General features: G+C 40.3%; 1 long non-coding RNA gene across 1 annotated transcript; it reads left to right on the top strand.

The window, feature by feature from the left end:
• Nucleotides 1–580: 580 nt before the first annotated feature.
• LOC146630491 (uncharacterized) lies at nucleotides 581–3,997 on the top strand. The gene is made up of 3 exons (XR_014906255.1): nucleotides 581–641; nucleotides 707–917; nucleotides 1,960–3,997. It is a non-coding gene; the product is annotated as an uncharacterized LOC146630491 (long non-coding RNA).
• Nucleotides 3,998–9,606: the final 5,609 nt, after the last annotated feature.

The following is a 9,606-nucleotide window of genomic DNA, read 5'->3' as shown; positions in this document are numbered from 1 at the left end:
CTGCAGCTCCATACAGCAATGTTACGACTTAGATTATATCTTATAACGCATAACTCTTATGTTAGCTGCCCTCAGTAGCATACTGTCTGAAATATTCCACAGCTGCAATAATTCTTTAAGTGTTATTTTTTTCCTTGGTATTCTAATTTCACCGAAGTTTACTAAACTCAACAAACTTGATATTACTTACCGGGACATTTATTCTGTCCTCATTTTCTTTCACCGAAAAATTGTTTCCTGCAGTGCCATCTTTCGCGCTTGGCTCTCCTACCTTTGCTAACGTGATGCGCATAGCGCAGAAGCGATGCTGCATTCACTTACACTCGGATATCTGAGCGTCACCGTGAAAACATAATCGGACATTTGATATTTGATTGAATTTTATTGTTTTGCCTTTGGGGTGGCACCTGGGGTGGCCAGTCTGGTTTGGGGGGTGGCCTGTGCCCCCCCAGGCCACCCCGCTGGACACGCCATTGGTCATCATCCACATACCCCAGGACACTGTCCGAGCTAAAGAGATCATCGCCTACGTCAACACGCTGAAGACTCAGGTCAGCTATTACGCAGAGAGGCTGTCTCAAGCTGCCAAAGACCAATCGGCCAGCGGACTGGAGTGGACGCTCGCCAGTCTGGTTGACAAGGTACTAAAAGTGTTTGACGTTACGTGGGGACGCTTCATATTTCATTCATACCCTCTTCCTTTCAGACCCGTCAGCTGGTGGCAGTGTGCGGCTGCAAGCTGCTAGCTTCAGCTATTTAGGCCCTGAACGCAGTACGAGTACATCGCAACCAAAGCTTCTCCTTCCGCTGAGTCTGAACAAGTAGTGCTCCGCAATGACCAGGATACGCTGAGAGCAAAGTACAGCGATCACAACAGCCAGTCGTCACTGCACGTGGACTGGCACGAAGAGGAGTGGGTGAGTTGATCAGCAGTTATTGGCTGTTTTCTGATTCCAGATTTTTTATTTCTTTAGCATGACAACAGACAAGCTTAGTTTCTTGGCACACATTGTGGATACAGCTTGATATCTTAACTACACTCTGAACTCTGTTTTTCTTTTCTTGTTGCTTCTTCTTCTTCTTGAGTCATCCCTCTCATGTTGATTTCCAGCTCAGGTCACTCCTTACTTTTAAGAAGTTGGAGGATTCGTGAGCAGATTTTTCCTTCACCATATCAGCCGACTTTATTCTATGAGAAAATACTCTTAAATGACTCGTCTTTAAAAAGTGTTCAGTGTTTTATGTCTGGTCTGTGTGTCATCTTTGTCTTTACAATGTTGCAGCAATACTTTAGTAATGATATGATATGATATGATATACCTTTATTAGTCCCACAAGGGGAAATTTAAATGTTGGTTTAGTGTAAGCTCAGCTTTTTAACTAATGTAAGAAGTGTTATGACTGACTCGTTTTTAATACCTAAATCTGGCCTCAGTGCACAAACCTAAATGAATCGGTACATATGAAAGCGCCCAAGTCACGAGCTGTGTTCAAGGACATGGATAAAACAAAAAGGTTCAAATTTGTGCCCAAAAACCCCACAAATCAGTGTCACTGTTTTAAAATCTGCTGCGAGACCGCTCTAAATGTCAGCTTTTTCTTTACGTAAAGACTGGGGTCTGTAACATATCAGCTCGTTTCTTATTTATTAAAGAACAGGCCTGACACCAGGCTTTTGAGTTAACGGCTCCATTCGATCTCTGCAAGTATTTTTAAGTATTTTTAGGTTCTTTCCAGCAGGATTTGTGGCTAGTTCTGGAGCTTGACCCTAAAAGATTTCAGTGTGTCGGTGCTTCTGCTTTCCCTGTTGTCCTTCTGTTCCGTCTTTATTTCTGTTTCTGTCAAATTTAAAAACAACTGCACTCTGAAATACACACTCTTTGCAAGATGTTGTCTAAACTAGTGGTTGGAAGGCATATTTGTGTTTGGTCTCTGATGGTTTATTTACACTTTTTGCAGGCCACGCCCACAGACTACAGCGCCATGATGAGCAACAAAGCCAAGAAGTCTATTGACTTCCTTCTGATGCAGGACACCGCCCCGACGATAGCCACGGACGTGTCACTGCAGTACCGCCTCGACATCGTCTTCTGCCAAACGGTCACCTACACATATTTTAATTATTGTATGTCTGAGCTGATGCGTTTATCCTGGAGTGACTCAGAGTGAAGGAGAAGGCCAAGAAGAAGTGTAAATATCATAGAAGCAAGGAGTTCAGAGCTCTACGACTTAGTGTCTTTATGGTATTTATGTGTGTAATGGAGACCAGGGGTTCCATTACCCTTACTTGTATTTTTATTAATTGACTGACTGATTTGTATTTAAAAACCGTAATGAAGAAAAACACACACTGGTTGATTGTGATTCTTTATTAGGCTTTTTGGGTTGTTATTTAAGTGACTCGTTAAAGGTGAAGAGACAGGGGGACTGGCCATCCTACCTGTGTCAGGAAAAGAACCTGTGTTAGAGCTGTTCACATTTAATCATTTGTCTGTAACCTAAATTAGTTGTATATGTAAAAAGAGAAGTGTTAACAGTACTCACTTTGTAAAGAGTAAAAGCAGCTCAATCACCTGCTTATGAGCTCCTGGAGAAAACCAATGTGCCAGGCTAGGGGAGTGTGTGTTGGAGTGATTTTGTTAAAAGTTGTCATTATTGTGCTTGGACCTTGTCTTGAACTGTATGTTCAGATATTTTCTGTTCCTCCCCCACATGTAGGATGTTGGGGATGTTACTAGCTATAGTTTTCAACTGCAGGCACAATCTATATAAGATTCTGGTTTCCTTATTTGGTAAGGAATGTTCACTTCCTGCCCTTTATGGGCTCACCATGTAAATGGTGGACTGTTAGAGAGGTTAAGCCATATACGAGGTTGAGGGGAGATGACCCTTTTATGACTAGAGATGCGGTTAAAACGTTTGTAAGCAGGAAGTCACGTATACAGACACACATACACTCTCTCTCACTCACACACACACACACACACACACACACACACACACACACAGTGCCTTAGCTTTTACCACACAACATATGGGGTTTACAATGGGCGGTTGTGTAACTGTTTTCATTCAATAAAAGGCTGCGAGTGGAGGCTGGAGTTGGAGTTGTCTGAGTTTGGGTGTAGAGCTTGCAACTCTGAGAATCCGACCAGGCTTCCCCTGCACAAGTAAAAACCAATCGAACTCTGATTGTCTTACTTTGTTCTGAGTCAGCGAGGGCTGAAACCTAACTGTGGTTAAGGTGTTTTAATGCAGCGGTCCCCAACCGCCGGGCCACGGACCGTCGTTTGGTCGAGAGATGAGGCTCGGGTGTGAAATGTATGGTTTTCAGAGTTTTTATCGTTTTTTATCGTTATTTTGTTATCGTTTTTATCGTTAACTCTGTTTTCCTGGGTCTTTCACGTGTGTTATGAATAAATCTTCTTTTTTTCCGGTACCGGTACTAGTTTTATTTTGTTGTATTTATCTGTGACACCTTAAAGGCCGGTCCGTGAAAATATTGTCGGGCATAAACCGGTCCGTGGCGCAAAAAAGGTTGGGGACCGCTGTTTTAATGTATATAGAAGAGACTGAAGTTTATATGTTATGGAGTTATTTATAGGACTTGTTACAAATCTTCATATGTCTATGATGTGTTATATCAGCCCGTTCTCACTCCCGAGGCGTAACATGTCGACGTTTTGTCACGTCCCGCGGCGTTCCTGAGGAACGTGAAAGGAGACCTTCGGCGTTCTTATGGTACGCGGCGGGCTATGGCTGGAATCCAGTTCAATGACGCTCCCGCGGTAATAGACGTTCCAGCCCTGTATTCCAGCCCTAAACCTAACCTTATCCCTAGCCCTGACCATAACCTTATTCCTGACCTTAACCAGGACTTTAATGATGTTAAATAGCGTGTTTCTAAGCGATTTGAAGAAAAAGAGCAAACATGTGTAGATTCAGTCCAGACAGTTCTCATATTTCCTCTTTTTTCCGAGGTCGTCATTCAGGAACGTGGTGGGTAGCCAAAAACGTAATATGGTGACGATTTGTCACCTAGCGTAAAATGTTACGCTTTGGGAGTGAGAACGTGTTGGTTATATTGTAGTGGTTTTCTTATGGGGAGGGTTTTGTTTCCCTTTGGTTTGCTGACCCCCAGACTTGGTCTATTCCAGATGCTCACCTGAATCAGGTAGAGTATAACAGGAAGCCATTTGCTTTTCAGAAGGGTTGGATTCTTTGCTGTATCACCATGTGTTCTCATTAATAAAGTACATTTTACTCCAGTCTCGTGCTATTTTAGTGGAAGTGACCCATGACCGTCGGCCAAAACTGACAATATGACTATTAAAAGTCTGAGTAATACTGTAATTTTCTGCTGCTCATTCCTGTGCAATATCCCATCTGACCTCCCGTCATATTTCTTTTCAAGATTTTCTTATTTAATCACTAGTGTACATATATTTATAGATACATATATATATATATATATATATATTTAGTCATCTTTTCTCTTTTACCACGTCTTTCAAATATTTTGCTCTTTACTATTTTTCTATTTTTTATTTTATTTTATTATATTTTATTATATTTTCTTCTACTGTACCATGCTGCTGAGTGACTGCTGCTCGTCAAACACATTTCATTGCAATGTTGACCCTGTGCTAACTTGCATATGACAAATAAAACTGAAAACAGTAAAGGCAAAGGGAACACATCAAGTAAGGATTTCACACTCCCACTCACAACGGCACTTTCAAAGCATAAAGCCAAATGCTTCAAAATTTCATTTTGAAGCATTTTAAAAATGAATGTGTTTGAGTTTCATTGCTCCAAAGCAATGTTTTCATATAAGCAAGATAACAACCAGTTTGCAACCATGTAAGTACAGTCCTCTATTGTGAACAGACGTGTTGGCAATCTGTCTGCGTTTATAAATTAGACAACAGTTATTTGCAGATCTTCATCAATCTGCCTGAGAGTGATTGCAGTCGGTCAGGTTGCCTCCAAGGAGGCAGTTTATTATTTTTCTTTCCTAGTTGGACAGATGGCTGTTGTTTTGTTTTTACTGTAGTGTGCTGGGCCATTAATGGCTCAGGGGCTGCAGCGTATCTGCGCCAACACCTAAGGCCAACGTGGAATCACCGGTCAGACTAACATAAAGAAAGAATCTGTTAAATTACACATTTGTATTCATTAAGTCACAGACAATGAAAACAAGCAGAAATCAAGATGTAATATTTTTATAATTTTATTGATGTTAAATTAAAGTCCCAGCTTAGTTATGTTATCAGTGCAAGTCACTTCAATCTGTATAGCACCAAAGGAAACAATGGTGTTTTCAAGGTGCTTCACACTGTAAGGTAACAACTTACAGTATTAAAAAGAAAACCCCAAAAGAACAAACCCCTCTGAGCAAGCACGAGGCGACAGTGGGAAGGAAAAACTCCCTTTTAAGAGGAAGAAACCTTCGACAGAACCAGGCTCAGGGCGGGGTGGCCATCTGCCGCGACCATTCCTGGGGATTTCAAAAATGACTTGATCTGATCTAAATGTAAAACTAGCTCATTTAAAGTGTCCAGTGAGTTTTAGAAAATATTTTGCTGTTGATATCACGATGTCACTATAAAGTGGAAACTTTGTTTCTTCCCTTACACCTCCCAAAAAATGCCCGCACCGATGAGAAGCACTTAGATATGCAACTTGGTTCTGTGAATATCTTTCTTTTGAAAGTTTTAACAATATCTTCATCAAGATTTTGGAAGTTTAATTGCCAGAATGTCACCAAAGATGCATGCTTCCATCTTTTACAGAGGGATTTGAAAACCCTCTCGCTGAGTTTCTTGAACTTCTCTGGTGGGATTTTGTCGTATCTGGCCCTGATTTCAGTCCAGATTTTCATGGTAAGCCGGTTGGAGATAGCTTCAGCACTTTCAATGCTGAAGACTGTGCCTGATTTTTTTGCAACCTGGGAAATCAGTCCTTCCACAAAGATTTCCACTGAAAATCTGCATCTTTCTTTCTTTTCATATGATTCCAGTCTATCAGTAACTGTTACTGCCAACAGGTGTTCTTGGAATACTGAAGTAGTTATGATATTAAATATTGGTTGTTCCATTAAATTCATTGAATCCTCCTCCCCACTCCTCCCCATTTCCAATGATATTAGTGACCATTTATGTAATTTGTCACAAATATCAGTGAAAATCGCATTAGCAATGCAGTCAAAATAATTCTGCACTTTTCGGTCTAAATGCAAATCCATCCCCTTGAATTTGTCCAAGAGTAGATCCAACAAACGTTTTTGGTGAGAATGAGGGCACTTTAAAAGTTTACCAAGCTTTGAAAGCACAGCCTGAATTAATGTCTCTAACCATCTTTCAAAGTCTGTTTTTTCAGGTGGCTCACAGTCTACAGAAGATCTGTGATGCTGTATCTTTTTATATGACTCCGTTTGACTTACGTTTGTTAACGGTGGGATGCTGGCTTCATGTTCAATACAGGATTTCTGCTGCTGGGGATCTGGAATTGGATTGTTTTCTGGTTTTGCAGCACTGTGTTGGTCAGCATTTTGACAGCTTTCTTCTGTGTTAGCTGTTTCTTGGCTGTTAGCATCTATATTCTGTGCTGTATCAAACTCCTGCTCAGCAGAATCGTCCAAAAATTTCACACGTGACAAAACCGTTTTGGGTTTTGCAGCACTGTGTTGGTCAGCATTTTGACAGCTTTCTTCTGTGTTAGCTGTTTCTTGGCTGTTAGCATCTATATTCTGTGCTGTATCAAACTCCTGCTCAGCAGAATCGTCCAAAAATTTCACACGTGACAAAACCGTTTTGCCAGTAGTGGTGTGGACAGAACAGTTTTCATGTACAGGGGAGTTCTGGGAAGACCTCAGCGGTGATACTGCTAGTGACTGTTCACACAGGTCCATTACGTCCTCTACAAAACCTACAAGCCGCTTAGCGGTGACGCAATCCGGATAGCCTGAGATAAGCTCTAACAACTGCTTGTTCGAAAAACTACTGACCAAGTTATCCAAGAGGGATACCAAAGCATGTACTGTAGAATTATCCCCATTGGTCTGAACTGTTTCATCATTTGTCATTGTGTTACAGTTCGAGCTTGCCATTTCACTTTTTTGTTTTTTATGTCTAAAATGTTGTTTTGTGTTAAACTCCGTGTTTGAACGTTTAAAGCGCTGCTGTCCCGCTGTGTGAATGCGTTTCAACTGAACAGCCAGGTCTATATATAAGGTCGGTTTAAGGTTTCTTTGTAACGTCAGGTGACGTTACAAAGAAACGTCACCAGTCAAAGGACTGGCCCGGCTCGTCATAACGAAAGGGGCGGGACAAATCTGTTGCTTAGCAACTGAAAAAAAGGCACACCGCGCTGAATGCTACATCCGGCCTGCGACGGTACACCGCCTCCGCACCACCGTTTAAACATGAAGTGTGGATGTTAGAAGATCCCAAATATGGTGAGCTACTGGGAAATTACTCACGTTTTTGTTCTTGAGAGTGAGCGATAATAAGCGACATTTTATTGAGAAATTACAGTAGTCTGTCTACAAAAACTACAAAAATGACCTAAATAAGACAGAAGTACACATTCATTTTTATCGTTTTGTCAACAACAGGGCGCATGAGGTTTGTTCAGTATTTGTTGTGTCTACAAGGCTCAGGCGCCCCCATGAAGTGTCTTATTTGTATAGTTGAAAGCATTATAAAGGAACGCAAAACTAAATTACATATAATTATAATTCTTGGCACTTTCTGGTGTGTGTGAGTTAGTGTTTCTCTTTTATGATTTGTGGGTCCAGCATCAAATTCAGAATCCTTCCCATCACACATGAGGTCTTGAATAATCATCTTATTTTAAAGACCTCGTAGTTTGATAGTTTGCTCTCAGACTGTGGGCTTCCTTGTGGTTTTTAGGATATTTAGAAGTAGAAGGGGATCATCCTTCTGTGGAACCAGCTCCCAGTTTGAATGCAGGAGACGGACACTATCTCTACTTTTAAGATTAAGTTTCAAAGTTACCTTTTTGCCAACGCATATAGCTAGGGCTGAATCAGGTGACCATGAATCCTCCCTTAGTTACCCTGGGACTACCCTGCTGGGGGATTCCCACCATGTGTTTATACACCTCTCTGCATTCAATAATTAGTTCTTGTTCATCTCTGGCTCTCGTCCACAGTGTGTCTTTTGTCCCCTTTTTCGTCTCCTCATCCCCAAAGGGTCGCAGCGGGCTGCCCCTCCCTGACCGTGGTTCTGCCAGAGGGTGCTTCCTGTTAAAAGTGAGTTGTTCCTTCCCACTGTATTGAGGTTTTTTCTTTTTAATTGTAGACTTTCTACCTTACAATCTATACCACCTCGAGGAGACTGTTGTTGTGATTCAGCTCTGCATAAATACAATTAAATCGAATTAAGTGGGTTCAGCTGTTTTGTGAAATAAATGTGAGTGACATGGTAAGTAATAGCCTGCATGTAACTCGTGGTAAGAAGAGCAATATCGCCCCCTCCTGGTTCAACCTTTTTTTCTTTGCAGTAATCTTTCCAATAATAATACATATGCACTAACCTCATGCTTGCTGTTAACAATAGCCTAAAGACACAAAATCAAGTTTAGTTTTTTCCTTAAGTTTATGTTTTTTTTATATGGTTGGCATTTATTTTGTTTCTTTTTAATAATTATATTGATTCTATTGATTGTTTGCCAAGCACTGAGGTCTCCGCTTAGACTGTGCTACTGGGATCACTGATTTAAAAATGAGGCAAAAGCACCAAAGTTGTGCTCAAAAATAGTACAGTGAGCTACGACCTGTTGCTGTAGTAATTCTAACACACTTATTGTTTTTAAATACATACATGTTTAGTTCTTTTAAACCTAATTATATATATATTTTTTTGCAAAAGTGTCACCTAAACACCCAAATATACGTAATTCAAAACTTACTTTAATTATTACCCATTTGGCTGGTAACATGGACCCAGTCTGATGGATAGTTACTGAACAGATAGTCTTTTCTTTAAAGGCTGCATTCAGAGCAAATCATTGTAAAAACAAGACAAGTCAATAAAAAACAAGTAATAACTATAATACTAAACTACAATAGAGAGAAAATCCAGTAAATATAATTATATTATGTAAAAAATATACAAATATTTACCTCTAATTTAAAAAGACATTACAAGGGTACTAGTTTCATTTTAATCTAAACATAATCTAAATTGACACTAAATCAGTTTAAATATTACAGCTGAAGGTGATTTTAATAAATGTACTGCTGCTTGACTTTGTTTTACTACTGCAGTATAATTTATCATGTACAAAAGCTCCAAATGTTGTTTCTCTGACTTAATGTTCTGATGACGTTTGTGTTACTTTGCAGGAAATAGTCAGGACCCAGATGAACCTGTGCTGGAATTCAGTGTGGGTGAGTAATATGAGCATTTATGAAGGCTGTCCATGACCTGTAATTAAATTTAGCGTCATTAGTGCCACTCATTGCAAGTGACAGTGCACATGCTTTCAGCATGGAGTCTGCTCTTATGGTAGCAAAATAAATTCAGAAAATCTCCATCAAAAAGCAGCTCAGCAGCAGAAATATATATGGTCAGCTGG

Source organism: Diplotaxodon limnothrissa, linkage group LG6 (assembly GCF_057381915.1).
Source record: "Diplotaxodon limnothrissa isolate DT_005_m linkage group LG6, D_limnothrissa_male_GT1.1, whole genome shotgun sequence".
Taxonomy (NCBI): domain Eukaryota; kingdom Metazoa; phylum Chordata; class Actinopteri; order Cichliformes; family Cichlidae; genus Diplotaxodon; species Diplotaxodon limnothrissa.
The sequence above is the reverse complement of the archived record's forward strand: the minus strand, read 5'-3'. Positions and strand labels throughout refer to the sequence as shown.